At 43.3% G+C, this 20,145-nt stretch overlaps 1 protein-coding gene across 1 annotated transcript in view; it reads right to left on the bottom strand.

The window, feature by feature from the left end:
* Positions 1–17,702, bottom strand: part of WDFY3 (WD repeat and FYVE domain containing 3) — a 195,553-nt gene extending 177,851 nt beyond the window's left edge. The window contains exon 1 of the mRNA XM_018576192.1: positions 17,589–17,702. The gene's annotated coding sequence lies outside the window, so the exon portion shown is untranslated. The remainder of the gene's footprint in view (positions 1–17,588) is intronic.
* Between the last annotated feature and the right edge of the window lie 2,443 nt (positions 17,703–20,145).

The raw sequence follows: 20,145 nt of genomic DNA, 5'->3' as shown, positions 1-20,145 counted from the left end.
CAAAAATAGTGCAGGGAGTAGCTCGGGGGGGCGGCAGTTCGGATCGCACAGAGCAATGTATGGGATCGTTTATGTTGATTATATAGTAATCAACTACTTGGACACAGTGATGATGGTAATGTTTCCTAAGGTGTTGGAAAGATCCAAGGCCATCATCAGATTGAAAATTCCCAAAATGGGTCAGACCACATTTGTTCCAAGGTGTAAAGGTCTTTGGAGACTCCAGGGCCAGAGATAATGGCAGGATTTCAAAGGAAGGAGAGCATAAGAAGGTTGGGAAACACCAGTCCTGAGGAATATTTAACAGAGTCCCAAAGGTGTAAGGAAGGGGATATGACAGGATTGGATATGGTAGGTCTATGCTTAGGTGGGAGCCACAGAAGGTTGTCTGCTTTCACAGGAGAGAAGATTTCCGGTTCAATGGCAACCCAATGGGGGGAGATTCAGAGGTCGCATGATATTTGGTAAGTTGACCAATCTGAGCAGCAAGATAATATTGGGAAAGATGGGGTACTCCCAATCCCCCTTGAGTCTTATGCAAGAATAAAGGTCTTTCACAGGAATCCCCGTATGCCGATTATCCCAAATAAAACGGCTGACCTGTGATTGTAGGGCTGCAAGTGCAGGGGTAGGGATTGCCACAGATAGTACTGTCAAGATCCAGAGCACCTCCAGGTGGCGCAGGAGCCAGGTCCTGCAGTACCTGTGCTCGCCTGCAGGTGTCTCCAGGCAGCCAGGAACTATCAGGTACCAGACCACCACTGGGTGGTGCCGGAGCCTGCGACTCCAGTGCTCACCTGCAGGTCTCTCCCAGCTGCCAGCGGTTATACACCACCTGGTGCTTTCTGGGAGGGTATTTAATCCCTCCCTACAGTCAGGACTGTGGCTCAGTATCCTGTCACCTTTCCCTGACTGAGTCCTGTGCCCTGAGCCTGTTGCCATTTCCTGTGAATCCTGAGTCCCACGTCCTCGAGTCCTGTTACCTTCCTGTACCCTGACCCTTTGCTCCTCTGGTCTTGCCCTGCTCCCCAGGTTTACCTGGCTTGTATACCCTGGGTGTGTATTCAGCTATTTGCTCCTGGTTTAGATACTTTGTTATCTTTTGTATGTGTTTGTGGTTATATTTAGTTGGTTACTTTAATTACTTGTGCTTGCTTGTAGGGGTTGTTGTGTTTGTTTTGCCGTTTACAATAAATTATATACAGCTCATTGATCTTGTCTAGTGTGGTCATACTAATTTGGTATTCCTGCGTGGGTACCTGAATGTAGTTTGGGTAACAATGTCATTTTTATGGCAGCTATACTGCACAGCTACGAAAGCTAATGATTCAACCATAACGAGACAGAGATTTTGAGTTTCATGTACGTAGGGGGAAATTGGCTGCATAGCTACTATGTTAGTTAGTTAAGTGGATCCCTAGGTAGTAGAGGGACACACCATTGGATACGGAAGTGTTCCTGCAATGATCCCACAGTAGTCGGGGGAAGAGAGATATCAGGAATGGACTTCGACTCACAATCCCAAAAAGGAGGCAAAAGTAATTAAAGGATACTTTTTTTTCCCTGTTAGCACTTACCTTAAATGATGTTTCTTAATTCGATCTTTTTTTCTGTTTTCATCTGCCCCACCAGCTGTGCGGTGGCTCTCCGATCCAGCGCTGACTCCTCTCTGCTTGCAGGTACTTCCGATCCAGCGGTGTCTGCATGCGCGGGGACGCGTCCATTGACTTACCTTGCGTCTCTGCTCGTCTCCCGGCCGAGAATCCGAACTGCGCATGCGCCCGCCCCAAGATGCTTTGCGGCCGCCCGAGCAGTTTTGGATTCTCGGCCGGGAGCGCGCGGCGATAACAGGGTAAGTTTAAAGCGATGTTAAAGCATTTTTTTTTTACTTTTTGCAAGTATCTACTGCTTGATAGCAGTAGATATAGGCAAAAAAACTGAGGGTTTAGAACCCCATTAAGTATGCCCATAAGGTTGGGTAAGGAAACTAGCGGGTTGGGGCAGCAAGTATGTTTAAAACATAAATTCCAATAGAGCCTTATTAGTAGGGATGCACCGATATATCGGCCGCCGAAACATATCGCCTGAAAATGGCACTTTTGACATAATGCCGAAAGAGCCATGTTTCGGCCGATACATCGGCGCATCCGTAATTTATTTTCTCCCCGCTGGGCGCTGCTCTATGTCCCAGCGGGGAGAAAAGAAAGTGAGAGCCGGCCGAGCGCTGCAGGACGAGAGCGCTGTGAGCGGCCGGCGTCTCTCCTCCCACATCGGAGGGGGCGGAGACAGCGCTGTCACAGGAGGCTGGGCTTTCCTCTCTACACGGCTCGATCAGCCTCCTGTGACAGCGTGTCACAGAGAAAAGCAATGTACACACACACTCAGTGATCGCTGAGTGTGTGTACATAATTGAGGATATGTTATGTTAACTATATCCTCAATTATGAATGAATGGGAAGTGATCTACATCACCCCCATTCATTCATGATTGTGGTTATAGTAAATGCCGAGAATCCGAACTGCGCATGCGCCCGCCCCAAGATGCTTTGCGGCCGCCCGAGCAGTTTTGGATTCTCGGCCGGGAGCGCGCGGCGATAACAGGGTAAGTTTAAAGCGATGTTAAAGCATTTTTTTTTTACTTTTTGCAAGTATCTACTGCTTGATAGCAGTAGATATAGGCAAAAAAACTGAGGGTTTAGAACCCCATTAAGTATGCCCATAAGGTTGGGTAAGGAAACTAGCGGGTTGGGGCAGCAAGTATGTTTAAAACATAAATTCCAATAGAGCCTTATTAGTAGGGATGCACCGATATATCGGCCGCCGAAACATATCGCCTGAAAATGGCACTTTTGACATAATGCCGAAAGAGCCATGTTTCGGCCGATACATCGGCGCATCCGTAATTTATTTTCTCCCCGCTGGGCGCTGCTCTATGTCCCAGCGGGGAGAAAAGAAAGTGAGAGCCGGCCGAGCGCTGCAGGACGAGAGCGCTGTGAGCGGCCGGCGTCTCTCCTCCCACATCGGAGGGGGCGGAGACAGCGCTGTCACAGGAGGCTGGGCTTTCCTCTCTACACGGCTCGATCAGCCTCCTGTGACAGCGTGTCACAGAGAAAAGCAATGTACACACACACTCAGTGATCGCTGAGTGTGTGTACATAATTGAGGATATGTTATGTTAACTATATCCTCAATTATGAATGAATGGGAAGTGATCTACATCACCCCCATTCATTCATGATTGTGGTTATAGTAAACAAACAATGTTCTCATGTTATCAATGAACAGGAACACTCATAGAGGATTCCTGTTCATTGATAACAGGGGGCATAGAAAGAGAGATTGAGGACTTATATTTCCCCAAAGCCCCTAAAAGTTAAAATAATAAAAAAAATTAATAAAAATTAAAAATGAATATAAAAAATTTAAAAAGGTTTATAAAAAATAAAATATTTTAAAAAATTGAAAAAATAAAAAAAACATTTTCGGTTTCGGCCTGACATTTTGTTTTATTTCGGTTTCGTTTCGGTTTTAAAATTTCCATTTCGGTGCACCTCTACTTATTAGTTTTACCCACTGTCAGTCCACTGTAGCCGTGCTTTGTCAAACAACGGAACCTTTAAAGTAAGTTTTCATTTGTACAGTTTGTAATGGTTTCAACAGTTAAGAATTGAAAATTCAGGGATATACATCATGCTGCAGATTCCCTGAGCTAGCATGTGTTTTAACTTTCCAGAAATTGCACAAAACTCAAATATTAGATCTGGGTGAGGATGCCCTTTAATCCTCAAACAGGCTGAATGATTCATGAAAAAAAGTGAAGGTGGTACCACTGCAGGCTGCAGAATGAAAGAATACCTGACTGGACCCTATAGTGAAAAGGACCTACATTGCCTGTGCTTATATAGCTGGAGGCGTCATAGACTGCTGAATATCCACTGTGTAGATTATGATTTTCCTTACAGGTGCTAAATATTTTCTATGCCTTGAAATAGAACAGAAGCCAAAACTATCAGTCAGCTTCTTTTTTTTTTTTTTGCCCATCTGTGTTCCACTGGGAAGTTTTTCCTTCACTTCCACAATGGAATATGAAAGGAAATCCCTCCAAAGTGAGAAAATGACAATTGTCACTGAAACAAATGGAACTCAACAGAACTCAAACTTTTGGATGATTTTCCCTCCCGGACAATGGCAGTGCTCACCAGGACAAACAGAAAGGGAGAATCACAATTTGTTTTACCCACTCACCACTCTACCCAAAAACGTACAAAATTAATCTGGCTTTAGATGCACTTTAAAGTAGGATCACAGGACAGGAAGTGAGGAAAGGTCTTCCCAAGGAAGCCACAGACGGTAATAAACATGACAGGGGATTTAAGCATTCCACACTCTGTCAAATTCCATACATAAAAAGGTAAATCTTTTTTTTAAAAAAAAGGTACTGCTTCGGCACAATTATTATTTTAGATGCTCCCTATAAACAGCAAATCTTCACTTTAAAGTACGGTATGTCAGGGCAAGGTTAAAAAAAATAAAAATATATGCAGTACATCTTTGCACATGCCCCCTTGTTTTATCCCTTTAAGACCCTGCAATAACAGAAAAATACATGGCGTTCTACCATAACTGCACTCAGCTCCCAAGTCCTTTTGTGGAAGAACTAAGGAGGCCTATTAAGAGAATACAGGAAGTGTGACACAAGACCGCTCTGAATTTCTGACATGATCAACAGGTATTTATTGAATTTCAAAGACATATCAACATGCCAGACTTTAATGGTACCACAACCCTGGTAGTTCTGCCACTGACTCGAAACTATACAAATCCCAGAAATCCACTATACAGCAATGCAGAATAATAATATGAAGCTACATACTCACTGTGTTGCTCACCAGGGCTCTGTGGCATCTCAGGAGGCTGTGCAGAGTCTGACCAGGGCTGTAACAAGGTCTCAGGCGGCTGTGCAGGGTCTGACCAGGGCTGCATATGGGTCTCTCCAGGGCTGTACGGGCGGGTGTGGGGCTCTCCAGGGCTGTGCCGGTCTCTGCGGGCAGATGTGCGGCCGGACCGAAGCTGCCAAAGACAGCCGCCGAAAGCTCTGCAGCAGGCTACCTGAGATCCCAAGGAAGTGTGGGACCTCAGGCAGCTGAATCTATTTAATAATGTAAAGCGCTGGTATCGGCAGTTAGTATTGGGGCATTTTCACAAAAAGAAAATACCTAGTATCGGCACGGACACTGATATGAGTATTGGTATTCTACACCGATACTAGTATCGGTGCATCCCAATTAATTTTTGTTGATTGTTAAACTTTTCTTTAAAGCTACCATTCATATTTCTATGATATATATCCACACCATACCTAGAAATCTCGGAGGGCTAATCTCATTTTAACACTGGACCAGCTACACAATACTAGTTAACATCAAACACATTATCATAGTCTCTCATAGCTAAGGTGTGAACAGCCATTGGCTTGCATGGAAATGTGTGTTTTGCATGTTTTTACGTGACTAGGTCTGCGCGTAAAAACCCTCAGGTACGATTCAGGCCTCAAGGAACCTTGCCTATTCATGGTAGTAAGTGAGCTGTTAAAGATATCCAAGAAAATCCCAAAAGTATCATTAAGCCTTTATTTGTTGCATATATCTACTGCTAGCAAGCAGTAGACATATGCAAACACATTAAAAAATACATTTTAAATACATTTTTTTTTTAAAGTTACCGAACAGGTTATTTACCTGCGTCTGCGCCCCTCGCTTCTGTCCGAAGATTCTCGAGCGGCCGCGGGGCGGGCGCATGCGCAGTAGAGATCTTCGGCCGTGAGGAGAGACACCGGGTAAGTCAGTCAATGTAGACAGCCCGTCAGCGTGCACGAGTACAGACACCGTGGGACCCAGACGGGGCATTTTGTGAAGGATGGGGATGATGTCTCAGTAGCACCTCACTTCTCTAATTGCATCCTCCTCTTACTGCCCAAAAGACTCGGTTAGGTGTAGGAGCAAGGTGCTGCAAGGTAGGATTTTGTATACTTTTCAGAAGCCCTCCCCACATAAACATGCAAATTTCAATGAGAATTTACACTGCCAGTGTGTAAATTATTATATTTTTTCACAGTGGATTCCCCTCTCAGTTCCTCCAGGGCTGACTGGACAGACAGACAGGAGGGGCTGGGCACAGCTGGCTCTACAGAGGTTAATCAGGTAGCAGGGTGGATACCAACAATATTGTTGGGATCCTTCCCCGCTGCAGTGCAGCTCTGCGCTGTCAGTATGACTTTTGGGTCACAGTAGGATACTGACTAACCTCCTCCTGTGACCCAAAAGTCATACTGACAGCACAGAGCTGCACTGCAGCGGGGAAGGATCCCAAAAATATTGTTGGGATCCACCCTCCTACCCAAAAGAGAACTAATGCCAAAAAAGGTTTGACCATCGTTCTTTTTTGTAAAGTAGACTCTAATTTCATACTATACAGGGCATAGCAGGGGCACATGTGGTTTTTGACAATGAAAGGAAAAGCAAAACTAAACTGCAAAAGGTAATTTTCACCACATGTTTTCACGAACAATCATGATAGGTCACTAGTGTAAAACAAAGGATATTCATGAATGAAACGGGTGGTTCAGAGTGTTGTAAATATGTTGAAGTATACGTTACCATGTAGCATATTCTATAGAATGTAAATTAGCAGTTAATCACAGGTTTTCCGGGAAGGAATAATGAACAGTTCGTGCCATGGTCAAAATCACTTGCAAGTTTAGACCACAAATTAAACAAAAAAAGTAATTAAAAGGGAGCCCCATATGTACTCAGTCAGTAATGAGTATAATTGCATTCAGTAGGCTTAGCGAGAGTGGTGTAGCAGCTGAGCACTACCTATTAACAATACTTCTATCAGCGTATGCCTCTTGGGCAGCATCCCATTTGCCACCATGTTTCTAATATACACACCAACACACCCTGCCACTTTGTTCTACCAGGCTTTCTGCATGAATAGGGATGAGCGCAAGGAACTGTGCCTTTTGTTTTGCAGAACGTATTGACAACAGCAGTTTATGAATAATGCTGCCTTTACATCAGCTCATAACACAAGTACAAAGTGGTGACTGTACTTTAAACCATCTGCCTATCGCACAGGGCAGAGGAAGCATAACACTCTCTATTGTGTTCTAGAGCTGCTCAAAATTCATATACCGTATCTTGGCCAAATGATCATTTAAGAAGCTTTGTTTTATTTGCATTCTGTGGTACAATAAATACCAGCCTTCCATATAAAATCAGGAGTCAAGGAAAGAGATTTTCCTTGCTCAGACTAAATCTCCTACCCCCATCAATAACAATCCAAATAAAACCCTGGGGGTAGGAGAGTTCTCGTCCAATCATCAAGGTGCATGCATGCGAGGATTATTGATCACACTTTGGATATTCATCTTGATTCATGGACACTAATTAAAACTGTCTGTATGAACACTTAGACATCTGTACCTATGTCGAAAAGGCTATGCAGCTTTGAATGGTACTGACCGGTGAATATAAGATAAGCTAGATGAATACAAGATAGGTAGTCAGGCAGTCCAAAAAGGTACAGCTGTCCTTGAATATCTAAGGACAACTTTCACAAACATACTATATATATTTATTTATTATCTTTAGAAACCTCCCGTATCCTTCTAGATTTAGTGAATGAAAAAACTCATCTAAAAGTTTCTTGAATTTATTAACGCGGTCAGAGGATATGCACCTGAACCGATCCTTCTAGCGATTCTCCCCTCCGCTGCAGCGGTCCAAGGATCCTCGAGTCACAACATCCAATACAATGTGTATAGTACGTGAGGACACTGAGGGTCATACTACTGATGCACCTTAAAGTTGCCCATACACCTTACAACCATCGCACGATGGTTGCAAGGTAATTAAAATCTCGTACCATCTGTCCATCTTGGACAGGCAGATCGTACTTGCGATCATCGCTGATTGCAGTGCTGAGCGGGCAGTGTGCGCTTGCACCAGCCCGTGAGGCATTCGTCTTCCGACCACGCCAGCAACCTGCCAAAAATCAACCGATTTTCGCCAGGTTTTCCACCGTGCTCGGAAGATGAAAGTCGTGCGACCTTACAGTAGAAGCGGTCGTACGCTGCCCATACACCTGCCGATTAACGTACAATCGCGAGATCACCCGCAATTATCGTACGATGATCGTAAGGGGTATGGGCACCTTAAGCCCTCGTTCACACCTGAACGTTTTGTAGCGCGTTCTACGCTCGACGAACGCTCTACAAAACGCTCAAAAATATAAATCCCATTGTATTCAATGGACTCGTTCCCACCTTGGCGAATTTCCGCCCGTCCCTAACGCGCTACAAAATGGCCCACGCCTGAAAAGGTACATGTACTACTTTGGGCCGTTTTTTTGCGCGTTTCCATTGGGATACAGCCAAGTAGCCTTCGGAAACGCACGTTTGTCACGCGACTTTTTACCGCGAATCGCGGTAAAACCACGCGACAGACGCGCATATGCAATACGCCTAGGTGTGAACGAGACCTAAGAGGCAGGAGGGAGGATGGCAACAGCCGGCCAGCTCCAAGGTCCAGGCGAACATAAAACTTTTTTTATGTTAGTCCCTCATCCCCTAAATGAGCACTTAACCCTTGCAGTTGCGGAGGTTGCCCACTGCAAGGGTTAATAAAAGTTTTACCTGGAGTTGTTCTTTAAATTATAGTTCATCACTGGGACACAGATGAGAGCAAAGCATACCTGGAGACTTAGCATCATCCAATAACAGTGTTAGTCCAATGGCTCAAAACTAATCTAAACTTCTCTTGAGGGCCGGTGCATACCTAGGCGATTTATCGCGCAGGTTTGAGTTGCGCGTTATCATGTAAAACACAGATTCGCATTGAAGTCAATGGAGGCTGTTCACACCTTCGCGGTTTGTCACGCGACTGAAATTGCCTGTCATGCGAAAAGATGCAGGAACTATTTTCAGGCAGCTGTCGCGCAGTTTGGGTCCTATAGACATCTCTATGCATTGAAAACCGTGCAGTTTACAATGAACAGTCGTTCGCGAAAACAGCTCAGCATCTGAATCGCCTAGGTGTGAAAAAAATAAAAAATAGAAGCATTCTACAACATAAATGTCAACAATTAAACTTGTATCACCATATTCGAGTACAGTACATCCTCTTATACATGAGAGTATTAATGCACACATATATGCAAGCACAGTAGAGAATAGATTTTTCTCTTTCAATTCCTTCGTAAAAAAAAAAAAAAATGTTGAATCGTTTTTCTATTGTAGCACAATATGGCTGTAATTCAATCTTTACAGCTGATACAAAACCTCTGCGTCGCTCTTTTTATGTTTTGGCATCTATACTTATTCCTAAAGTGAATAGAAATTCAATTTAAAATTCCATGCTCTAATCACATTAGACTTATGGCTGAAAGGCAGAAAGTTCATACCCACCAGTAATGCGATTACCTCCTCGTCCTATCCGATATACCAATTATCATTCTGACACAACATACAGAAGTCTACCAGCCTCCTAATACTGCATTAGGTATCCTGCATAATACTCCTCATAATAGAAATCCATTGGAAAACTTGCAGCTGAAAACCATCATTTTGGTAAATTGTACAAATAGGGATTAGAGCAAATCGCTTTCAAACTAAGTTCTTCAACACATTAATGGGTCATGTTCCCACAAGCTGGATTAAAGGAAAAGCGCCAGCACTCACAGGATGCAAAATTCTTGCTCATTTTCTTTTGACATGCGTCAATCAAACCACAGGGTCCCTCCTCAGGGTGACATAGTTAGCCTATATATTACATTATTACTATAGATTAATATGTCACCCTGAGGAAGGGACCCTGTGTGGCCACAAAACGTTGGTTTGATCGACGCATGCTGAATAAAAATGAACCAGTTTTTCGCAGTGAGTGCCGGTGATTCCTTTGACCTATTTTGTGAGAGCACACGACGCCATCAGTGTCATAACTTCGAGCACTGCTATTGGGAAAGAGAAAGGTCTACATAACCGTATGGAGTGCAGGCAACAAACCACAACCCTTGATGCTCCCACAAGCGACCTCTCAGCAGGCTCTGCTGCCTACACTCACCAGCCCACAGCCTTACTACTGCTTACTGGACTTAGACACTACCAGTAAGAGTTCCCAGTAGTGCCCCCTTACAATTCCTTCTGTGGTTTTCCATCTTTTCCCAACTTGATAACAAGTGGTCAGAAGTCCGACTCCCAGCCTCATCACTCATAGAACAGCCTCCTGTAACTGATCCCGATTACCCAAAAGACAATAAAAGTATGGCAGGCTATTTAAAGCTGAACTCAGTCTTGTACAGGCTCCTCTCCTGTACGGAAATTGCTTACTCTGATTTCACTGCTTCTCGCATAGTGCAGTAATTCCTGCAGCAAGTCAGATAGAACCCCAACCTAATTTCCTGTCTGGAGGATGTCCTGCCTCATCTAGCCCAGGGGTAGGAAACCTTGGTGCTCCAGCTGTTGTGGAACTACAAGTTCCATGAGGCATTGCATGACTCCGACAGCCGCAAGCGTGACCCTCAGAGGCATGATGGGATTTGTACTTTCACCAAAATTGGAGCACAGAGGTTGCCTATCCCTGATCTAGCCCTTTCCTCCACAGCTAGGCTCACTATGGCCTGCTCCTTTCATGCATCAGATTTCAGTTTTCAATCATGGAGGCTCAGCATCACATGTGGGTGTTGCCTAGAATGGTCTTCATACAGATACAATGGGGGGAATTTATCAAAACTGGAGCAGTTGCCTATGGCAACCAATCAGATTCTCTTCTCTCTTCAGTCTGTTCAGTTAAGATTTGAAAATTAAAAGAGAGATGCTGATTGGTTGCCATGCACAGCTGCTCCAGATTTTGTCTGCTCCAGTTTTGATAAATTCCCCTCAATATGTTTTGCAATGCCCAATCCCTCAGACTGACCTCCACCAAATAAAGGAATTTTCATAACCCCTCTTGCATCAGACCCCTGCTTGTATCAAGTCGGAGATCTTGAGTACTGAGGTGAGGTGGGATGGGGAGGTGATGTTTTCAGGGAGCTATGTGAAGCACCCTGTTGGTCCCTCCCACCAGCCATGATCTCCCTAGAGAAGTACACCGATCTAGTGTCATCACTATATGCAACATGGGAGACCACAGGGAAAAAAATAGTGACAATGCAGCAACATATCATTCATGCTTTTAAAATTGCAGCATCTTTTAGAGCCTTGGTTCTCAACTGGTGGGTCCTGACCCATAAGTGGGTCGCCGCATGCCTTCCACTTTTCTAGGTGAGAGACTCCTCTGCCGAGAAATATGCTGCCCAGCGGCGAGTGTCAGCTTGAGGTGGGATGGAATGGGGCAAGGCTGCGAGGGAGGTCCATCCACAACGTGCATTGCTTACAGCTCCCTCACGTGTCCTGTAGAGGTGCCTGGACCGGAGTGATGTCACATTCTGGCTCCCGGAACCTCTACAGGGCACGCAAGGGTGCTGTACAGGCAATGCACATATGGATGGAGCTCCGTCACAGCACAGCAGCCTGAACCTAAGGCTGAGGATCCACTCCAGTTCTCATGAGATAGGGACCCTGTCAACAATAAAAACCCGACAGGTCTTCTAATAATGTGATGATAATGTGTTTTTTTTCATGAGGTACGAGTCAAACATTTGACATGTCATCATAGTATGTCACAATGTGTAAAATGCTGAGAAATATAGGGCAAAATGTAATATAAAAGGGCTAACCATCAGCATTAGATGATCAATGTCAGGCTGAGCCAAAGTCAATTTCATTAGAAAATGACTGCATCTCTGTACGTCTATAGATGAACAGAACCTTTGAAACTCTCCCTTGTTGACTGACCTTGAGGGAAAAAAAAAATGATAGACTGAAATGGATTTCCCGGAACACTGCTTCTGGTGGCCAACAATAAGCCTGGCACGTTGCAGTGCAGTCAAACACATTGCGGCCAGGAGGTGCATTTGGGTTGCCATTCAAATGAACTAACACAAGGTAGGTGCGTTGTGCGGTAGCATGCGCTACTCATCTGGAATTGCAATAAATGCACCACATTGGTGTGGGCAGCTATTAGTTGCCCCCATCACAGTGCCCGCTTACATTAGTTGACCCCATCACAGTGCCTCCTTACTTTCGCAATTAATGCAAGGAGCAACTCTGATGGGGGCACCTAATGTCAGGAGCAACTCTGATGGGGGCACCTAATGTAGCCTCTCCGATTGGAAGACCTAATATACGGGTGCACTCTGATGGGGACAACTAATGTAAGGGGAATAGGACAGGACAGGAGATTTGGACCCTCTGCTTAAAGAAAAGTTTAAAATGTCAAAACACTCAGCTGAGCAGCAGAATAGTAGAGTGAGACAGAACAAGCTCTATAACAGGGGTCACCAAGGCTTGCGTACATGCCAGATATACTGCACTGTGCCCAAATAACTTGATGAAATGTCACAGAAAAAGTAAACTGTGTGATGTGCCCATGCTGTAGCGTAGCTGCTGGTGTGAATTCAGCTGGTGGCCTTGCAGTCAGACATGTACCGAGTGACTGTTCTGTCAAGACCACCATCTGAATTTCTGCTAAAAAAAAAAAAAAATGTCACCTGACCTCCATGATTGTTAACTCAATACCCCTGGCCTAGATTATTCAATTTTGAGTGTTCAGCTAAATTCTGATTACGGTGTGCCCTGAGGATGTTTGAATTGTTCTTTAAACTAGCCATACTCTAAACCTACGAGCAGCTCATTACACGCAAAGAAAGAAAAGATTCTTTATGCCAGCAAAATGTCCTCTAGCATCTTAGGGCATTTCTGCAATCACAGGGCCTCAGGTAGGAATTGCCATACATGGACTATCTGGACTCCTATTTAGCATTAACAAACAGGTAACAACTAGGGATGCACCAAAATTTCTGCCAAAAATGGTACTAAGGCCGATAGTACCATAACGGCCGAAAATAACGGCCGAAAATGAGGCCGAAAATTCAGTGCAGCTCCTGTCCTCCCCACTGTACACCAGTCTGTGTCCACTACGATGCTTGCTGCTCTCCCCTGCCTGTGGAGGCGGAGGCAGTGGGGATCCAAGGGAACACAGAGGATTCAGCAGCCAGCGCCCAGTGGGGAGGAGAGAAGCTTTCAGGATGTCCAGCAGGGCAGTGTAGAGAGGAGACAGCAGTCAGTAAGCCGAGTGGGGCGTTGGGAGGCGGAGAGAGCCTTCAGTTGTCACAGGAGGCTGAGTTCTGCTCTCGCACTTCCCCGCTCGGCATCCTGTGACAGGCGGAGCAGGTAGACTAGCAAGCGGGTTACAAGCGCTCAGCAATCGCAAATGATCGCTGAGTGTTTGCATATAACTGAGGACATAGTATGCTTACTGTATCCCCAGTTACGAACGAACAAGAAATGCTCTACATCACTTCCTGTTTATTCATGATTGTGTACATAGTAACTGATGCTATTTCCACTGTTTAAGAATGGACAGGAGCACTCAGGATAGAGGTTCCTGTTCATTCATAACAGGGGCTGCAGAAAAAAAATAATTATGACTCTGTGTCCTCAATCTTGTTTTCTATTTTAAGAAGGGAAAATATCAGGGGTCTGTTTAGACCCCTGCTATTTCCCCAAAGCCTCCAACAGTAAAAATAACACAAAATAAAGTTAAAACAAATAAAAAAAAAAATAATTAAAGAGGTTGAGGAAAAAAAAAGTCGGTTTCGGTTTGACAAATTTTTTTAGTTCGGTCTAAATATTTAATTTTGGTGCATTCCTAATAACAACCATGTCGATATAGGGGAAAAGCTGTAGACACATCATCAGCAAATGCAGAACAGTTTTAAATTCATGTTCTTCCGTCTACATGTGCCACTACAATATCCTCTCAGAAATTACAATAGGGATGTTTTCATCCAGCTCCAACATACACATCTATCCTAGAGACTGTGTCTGGTAGTTGGCATGGTTTCTTCACACCGCCCTACTAGAAGTCCCTAGAGAGAGCAGTCATTACATCTGCAAAGATAAACGCATAAGGGAATAAGCTCTGAAATAGCCAATCCTTTCCCTGAATGCACAAAAACATTTACACCTTTGACCACAATATCAGCTCTTGTTTTAAACAACCTGGCAGGGAGGAACAAGAGCTAGATGATGCTCCTCTACAAATCTGGGAGGGGTAGGTGATTCGGTAAAGTGAGCCTAATTGTGTTCCATTCTACAGAACCTTGAAGCACACACCATTCATTGGCATCATAATTTCCTTCACTTAACAGTATTGCTTGAAGGGGACTTCCAGTACAATGGATTGCAAGGAGAAGTCAAGGACATTTCAAAAAAGATTTATGGTTCTTGCATAGAGAAAATACAATACAATGGCAGACAAATCCGTGCACTACTTGAAGAGCAAAAAAACATTGTTTTTCCTTGTGCATATTGACCATGTCATTAGTGCTTGGGTTATAGGGAGGTCAAAACTAACCCTGGTGGAGTATATGCATGCAAGCTAATAGATGCACATGCAGCTAAAATCATTACTGCCATTAACATCTTTTAAAAGGAGAATACAAAACGTTTTGCAGTTTATCAATAAAAGCAAAAAATAAAAAAACCAAAAACAAGCAAAAAACAGAAAATAATCATTAGACAGGACGACTGTTATTATATATTATTATAAAGCTGCAATTCCAGTTCCAGTAAAAGATCCGCTGCCCAGCCTGCGTCACAAAAGAAGGTAAAACAAATCTGAAGATAGAAGTATAAAAAAAGGGGCTAAACATATTTTACAAATAACATAACTCAAGTAGATCTAATATGCGGGTGATACAAATGTTTTGATATTTGCCTTAAGTTTTGAAGGAGACCTTAGCAGCACAATTCAAAGAACTTCCATAAAAGCAGCTTAATCGACCTGTGTGCATAGCACAGGGGTGGACTTATTAATATGGAATTCAGGAGCCAGTCTGTTCAATCCAGGAGCCAGCATTTTTTTAGAACCCTGCTCCATTGACAACTAAAGAAAACCTCAAATGTTAGGCGCCAGCTGTAATATTTAAAGGAGAACTATGAGATGAGTGATTTCCACTCACCTCATAGTTCTAGCCGACCTGTGACAATGAGACTGTCACAGGTCGGCTCAGTAGATCGGGAGGTGAGCGAACACATACCGGGTTCACTCACCTCTCGATCCCGTCACGGCTCTCTGCCGTGACAGGGGGAGGGGCTGGATTCCCCTTTTCCCGCTCCGATCTGCCAGCGCTGACTGGCTGAACGGACGGGGGAGGGGGCAGCTGGCTCTGCCTCTAGATAGGCAGAGCCAGCTGTCACTCACGCAGCTGGGCGGATCTCAACGTCTAAGTCGGGATCCGCTCCGGCGTCTCAGTATACCGCGAGCTGTAGCGGGAGGACGCTAGTTTGTGTCCTCGCGTTACCCTAAGGAGAACTATGGGGAAAAACACTGACCCCCATAGTTCTCCTTAAGGCTGGGTTCACACCTAGGCGTATTACGTATTCGCGACCGTCGCGATTCGCGGTAAAAAAATTGCGCGACCGTCGCGCGATTCCGAAGGCTACTTGGCTGTATCCCAATGGAAAACGCCCTCCAAAACGGCCCAAAGAAGTACATGTACTTGTTTGGGCATCAGCCGTTTTGTAGGGCGTTCAGACGGGCGGAAATACGGAAAGGTGTGAACCATAGAAAACAATGGGATTTTCATGGTTGTACGTTTTGTAGAGCGTTCATAGAGCGTTGAACGCCCGACAAAACGGAAAGGTGTGAACGGGGTCTTAAGGAGCATTGGCTACCTGGCTCCTGGGATTTGTTCAGCCCTGGCATACCATTACAATAAATCCCTACACGGTGCCTATAGAGACCACTGCCTCCACTTGGGCAGCTGCAATGTTTCTCGCATCATGGTAAGAAATACTTAAAATGCAACTGAAGCCAAAACTTTTTTTTTCGTTTTGGATCGAGTGGAAAGAGATTGGAAGACCTGTCCGATTTTTATTGCTTTCTGTGCCCCATTAGGGAGACTCACACCCTCCATTTGTCTTGGTGAAAAAGAAAGTGAAAGCAAATCCCACATTTTGGGTCATCATCAGAACAGGAATGGATGGGAAATTTTCCAATGATTATACTTGTTCTGATGACCCAGAGGCGTGTTCAGTTGCTCAGCCACTGCAAGTGCTGAGTTAGCAAACCGCTGCTGAACACTGTGCTGCAACTTCGCACTAACAGCGGAAGTGAATGTGGCTGCAGAGTGCGGAGTGTGATGGAGAAGGTGGGGACAGAGCACCAGTGGCCATTTTGACTGTGGGCACAACTGGCAGCACTGGAGAAAGGTGCCTGAACCCTGATGGAGGAAATTAATTCAATGTGGGAACCTACAATTTAATGTTTTGGTGGACGAACACACCAAATATATTTGTTGGAAAATGATATTGATTAGTCCAAAATTATCATCCTCTGCCATTTTGCTTAGCACTATGCAGCTGCTGCAGTGAACTGAAGTGCTTCTTAACAGCTACTCAGCGTTTGGCTAAGGAACTGAACATGCCTCTGCTGACCATCAGGGATTTCCCTCACCTTGGAGAGATTTACTCTCACTTCCTGTTGAGGCAATTGGACAGGAAGTGAAGGGCAATCTCCCCAATGGAACGCATATACACACACACACACACAGATCTCGGAAGTGAGAAAGCTATAATTCAAAGCGAAGGCAATAAAGAAGGAGAAGGCACGCATGAAATCACGAGCAAAATTACTGTATGTATACATGCCACCTTCTCAATGAATCACACAAGTAGGAGGGACTCATCAATATATGTTAGCGTAGTTGTTTCTGCTAAACATAACTGCTGACTTTCCAGGAAAAGTCGATATTTGCATAATAACTATACAAGCTCAGCGCAGACAGACTGTTTTAGCAGCCTCACTGGCTGGAATGGATTTTGGGCCAAATGCAAAGAAACGGCTTGTGTCACCTATCAGTTGTATCACCAATAAAATTAAAAAAAATAAAAATAAAAAAGTACCCTATACCCACATTTCTTATTTCAGACATATTTTATCCTGTTTTTTTCTATTCAAGTATTTCATGAATACATGTGGAATTGTTAGATTTCCATGCGCTTGCCGTTTAAGCTGTTGCTCATTGTATAATATATCTTCTGCACAGCAAGGATATGGATTTACAATCACCCATGTAGATTGGTACTATCGCTTACAAAAATATAATTACATTATCATTACCTTAATAAAACCTGTATAGTATTTTGAATTTCTAGTATGAGCCAATATATTCTGAACGCACAATTACAAAACATTCCCGAAGATCTATATACACACACACATATATTTGAAAGGAAACAAGAAGTATGCAGTATATATTTTCCAAAGACTGATATTCTGCAATAACAAAGCACATGCATTATTAATCAGGCAGTTCATATATTCCCAGTATCAGGTATCACAGAAGCTTTCTGAAATTTACCGTAAGTACAAGGACAGGACAGCAGGATAGAAGGAGTATAAACAAACAAGGACATTACAAACCTTAGATAATATGGACCAGAACTGTTCAGGTTTTTATCCAGAGCATGGGCGCCAATACTGCGGCATCATTTTTTTTCCTTTGACAGCAGTATAGTCACTTTCTCTTTTCTTTATGCCCCCTGAACAAAGAAAAAAAGAATAGCATGAAATATCAGGACAATGCATTCACTATTATAGGAATTGATGCAATTTTTTATATAGCACCAACATATTCTGCACAAAAAAAAGACTAAAAAGGAAAAATACATATATTAAACAATACAGAAGATACTGGAGAAAATGCATATTGTGACGTTGTACAAGAAGGAAGCAAAAGGCAAATATGAATTCAGTTCTAAAAAACAAAAACAAAAACCACCCCAAAGCTGATGTACACAGTGCAGCACTTCACTTCCTTGAGCGCAGGATCAATATGTTTAGACCTAGAGGAACAGTCATCGCTAGTGGACATCGCTGTGTGTCAAATCCATCACTGCTTTGAAATTTTACAAATTCTAGATGGGTTTATTAGATTCCCTAAGGCTGATCATAGATAAGACTTTTCTTCTGTGACAACAAAGAGTCAATGCTTCATACAAGACCTGTGCAACCGTAACATTTTAATGGAGCTTTAAAAACACAAAATGATCAATTGAGTGATTTTCCATGGAATTATTAGTAGTTCCCATTGCCTATGCTAGTAATGTAGCAGATTGTATGCACTGTCCACCACTCAGAGAATACGCATGGCTATTGTCTTCATAGGGCCTGTTCACACATCGTGCAGTGTGACCTGCGCTGTGCCACACTGGATTAACGTAGATCACTGTTAGGAAATGATAGCTTTTTGTGTGTCTCATTCACACCACAACACTGTGAGCGGTGCACTGTGATAAAATGCAAACATGCTGCATTCTTTGGCAGCACACTGGATCACACAAAAGGTTGCAGTGGGCCATACCACTGTATGGGGAAGAAGAAGAAGAAGGGTACCCATTTGGGTACCATTTAAAATGAATGGCACTACACTGTGTTGCAGTAACGTGGTAAAACCTAAAATACTTTCTAAGCCACATCAATCTTTTTCAGAGTACTTTTATGGGGAAAGTTGATCTGAATGTGATGGTACTGGGCACTGTGCCACCCACATTTTCTACAAAATTCACAAGCCGGTCATATTTAAATCTCATGTTTACTCCTAAGCAGCCATGTTTAAGCCAGCTTTGACAATGTTTTGACAAGATTACACAGTAATGCAGAAGCATCATAAATCTTACTCAGCAGGATCTTCAAAAGACTATTGAGGACCTGTGGTAAATGGTCAAGTCATAAATAGTCCAGAGAGAAGTTGATGAATACGCATGTGACAGACTAGGAGATATTGACCTATGCTGACCTAAAATCGAACTCCAAGAACTAAAAACTTTATACATGTTTCATAACTCCTAACAATGTATTTAACGTCACAAAAAGTGCTTACATTTATTAGAAGATACCCATCGGGCGCCATTCACACTGGCGCGGTTGTCCTCACGTAGATGCGCAGAGCCGCTCTAAAACAGAAAAAAAATAATGCACTTTAAAATGTGCATTGTTCAGACATTTGCGGCGGCAGTGCAGTGTGAAACCACATGCCAAAAATAGTCCAAATAGTGCGATTTGTTGATGCTTTCCGCACGTTTAGGGCTACCACTGACTTAAACAAAAGCCCTTCGACACCAAAAATAAGGCGTTGTTCATTGTTTTAACAATTTTCTCTACATCTTGCTCTTAAAAAGGAGAACTATGGGGTTAAGGCTTTTCCCCATAGTTCTCCTTAGGGTAACAGGAGGACACAAACTAGCGTCCTTCCGCCACCCTAGGCTCAGTATGCTCACCTCATAGTTCTCCTTTAATGTTTTCCAAACTAAAAGTTAAAAAGAAAAAAACACAGCTTTCCCATGCTCGGATTGGTCAACAACCTCCTCTAAATATACTGCTTTATCATGCTCTGATTTGCTAATTGCTTCAAACAATCCAGTATAGGAACAACAATATTAATAATTTACTAGATAGAAAATCCACTTACTGTGGTCCATGTCAGGAGATTCATCAATGTACTTTTGCTTAACATTGACAATAAACTTTGCCAAACAAATGCTGTTGATATTGTGCCAGCAATTAAGAATTTGTACGTACTGTAAATGTAAACTGCTGTGTGGTTGCCCTTACACCTTGCTGCTGACTTTTTCAAAGCTCATCAATCAGAATATAAAAAAGGTATTCTTATATGTCTACAAGGGAGAAGGTGCCAAACAGAGCATGAAAAAGTACATGTTTCATTTGCAAGCACACCAGGAGCTGTCAAACTGCTTGATTTCATTGTGTTTTTCTAGCTTAAATGCATCTAATATAAGAGACATCCAGATTCCAGAACAAAACTGCCCATGGGAACCTAACCGAAGGCCAGCATTTAGCAATACGTTACTAGGCAGGAATTGTTTACAATTTACATATATTTTTTATTATATGATGTTAAGTGATGCAAATATTTTATGATAGGACATAAATCATTTGTAATCGCTTTGATTTTACTTTG

Source organism: Nanorana parkeri, unplaced genomic scaffold (assembly GCF_000935625.1).
Source record: "Nanorana parkeri isolate BGI_ZX_2015 unplaced genomic scaffold, ASM93562v1 scaffold59, whole genome shotgun sequence".
In the NCBI taxonomy this organism is placed as follows: Eukaryota; Metazoa; Chordata; class Amphibia; order Anura; family Dicroglossidae; genus Nanorana; species Nanorana parkeri.
This window is presented reverse-complemented; position numbering and strand designations above follow the sequence as displayed.